The sequence below is a fragment of the Austrofundulus limnaeus genome, unplaced genomic scaffold (assembly GCF_001266775.1).
Source record: "Austrofundulus limnaeus strain Quisiro unplaced genomic scaffold, Austrofundulus_limnaeus-1.0 Scaffold40, whole genome shotgun sequence".
Taxonomy (NCBI): Eukaryota; Metazoa; Chordata; class Actinopteri; order Cyprinodontiformes; family Rivulidae; genus Austrofundulus; species Austrofundulus limnaeus.
This window is the reverse complement of record NW_013952442.1, coordinates 185,500-187,761: the sequence shown is the minus strand read 5'-3', so window position 1 is coordinate 187,761 and position 2,262 is coordinate 185,500. Positions and strand designations below refer to the sequence as shown.

Here is a 2,262-nt window from a genome sequence, read left to right as displayed (position 1 = left end):
CACACACACACACACACACACACACACACACACACACACACACACACACACACAAATGGAAAAGACAAACAACAAATTAAGGTTTAGCCATTATCTCACTGTGTAAACAATTCAATTCCAAACTGCTTCAAGTGCTCCCTTTTTTTGTTGCCATTTAAATTTGAAGAACTACCCAAAATGTGTCTCTCCTCACAATGTCAGTTGTTTCTTGTTGGATTTTTTGTGAGTAATCCATACAAAGCTCAAATGAGTTTTTTCTCTCTCTTTTATTTCTATTTTATCATATATCAAGTTCTTTGTGAGCTTTCAATTCATCAGGTTAAGCATAAAATGATGGATGAATGATGGAACATCCCAGCAGTCCTGAACAATTTTTCTTTATGAACTACTGTACATTTACACAGTATACAAACACAATAATTTACTCTGAATATTTAGTCTCAAATGGATCTGTTCTTTATGCAGAGAGCACAGCCAAAAGATAAAAGTAACCTTGTAAATGAGATAAGAGTTAAAGTAGGTTCAGATGTGTTACAAGATATATATTTAGGAAACTATTGTAACTAAAAGGCCTGAGCTATTACCTACTGTTTCCATGTCAGTTTAGGTTAACTTCATCTTATTTTGAGAAATGATATGAGTTGTAGGTGTTTTGGTCAAACCTCAAAAATAACATTATGTACATTTTCATGCAGTATTGCAGAGTAAATCGTGTGAATGACCCTCAGCTACTACCACATCAGCTTTCGGCCTTTTATCTGTAAAATTTAATTATGTCCATTTATATGTTGGCTAATGTAGTTTATTTATTACAGGCATTTTTATTAGATTGATATCCAAAGTTATTCCAGTACAGATGAACCTATTTACAACTTTCTGATTGTTTCAACAAATTTGATCCAGTGGTTTATCAGAAATGTTGCTAAAATACAACCAGGGATTGCTCCCACAGTTAATTCTACAGTTTTACGCAAAGAAGTGTAGAACTTAAGAGTATGTGTTAGAAATTACTCTCAGCTTCTACCACAGCAGATTTTAGTTCAAAATCTGCAAAAAACTGATTAAAGTATAACCATTTTGACTTGGGTTGGCTCCAGAAATAATCAGTTAAAGAAGTATATTTACTGACTCTTTCCTGAAACTCCCATTCAAATCAGTCCAATGGTTCAAATGATATTTTGCTAACAAACAGAGATGACTCCAAACACTAATTCATTGTAGATGTACCTCTAATTTTCACTTTCTATGAAGTTTCATTCAAATTTGCACAGCAGTTTGTCAGATATTTTATCAACACAAAGACACACACACAGGCTAAAGCATTATCATCAGCCTTCTTTTGCAAAGTATTTTCCAAATTATTATTAAGAAACATTCTTTGATTTGAATAAATAGTCAATAAAGTTATGCCTCTAACTTCTCTGTGTTCATTCAGTTTACTTGAGACAAATTATTTGTTTTGGTTAGCCACTGAAATGTGTCAAGTGAGGTGAGGGAGAAACTCAGAGACATCTAATCTCACTTCCCTTTTGATGCTGAAACATGTTGAGGCTGGTAGAAGAGAAGGCTTACTTCTTCTTTTAAAACCGAATAAACAATATGAGAAAAAAAGATAAGATCAAATATAACTTAAACATAGTTTAAAAATAGGTTCACGATGAGCAAAAAGAACCAACTTGGTTCATCAGTGTTTAACAGGAATGCACGTGGCATTAGAACAACTTGGAGTTTGTGTGGTTTTAAGATGTGTGTTTCACTTCTTATTTCTGTGAAATCGCCTCGAGCACGCCTGTTCAAATAAAGAATAGACATAATACTGTGCCCATACTGCACTGACTGGTTTGTTCAATTTCAGTGCTTTGATTTTTGAGGAGTTGTGTTTCATGTGGAGCTGCTGAGGGAGTCGTCAAAGCCCTGCAGAGGGCTACATACGATCTGTGAGTGAGTTACATTAGCAACAATCAGCAGGAGCCATCAGGTGGTGGCGCTGCAGCAAAAACATTACAGAACACAGCCAGGTTGCTAATCTGCAAAGCATTAGTCTGTGAAGTTCTGACCTAATCCCCAAGGTATTACAAGATTTTGCTGCATCCTCCAGCTGTTCCCTACCATTGTGTGCCAGAGAACAACTGACTCTTGCTTTCTGCTCCGAGAAGTCTTGCTCAGAACTAATAATAGGAAGCAGGTTATGGCCCTGCACTGGGACCTTTACTGTGTGTGTGTGTGTGTGTGTGTGTGTGTGTGTGTGTGTGTGTGTGTGTG

At 36.1% G+C, this 2,262-nt stretch overlaps 1 protein-coding gene across 3 annotated transcripts in view; it reads right to left on the bottom strand.

Annotated features, from left to right (window-relative positions):
- The window catches only part of slc15a4 (solute carrier family 15 member 4), a 44,182-nt gene that overhangs the window by 33,918 nt on the left and 8,002 nt on the right, over window positions 1-2,262 (bottom strand). The gene's annotated exons all lie outside the window — the stretch shown is intronic.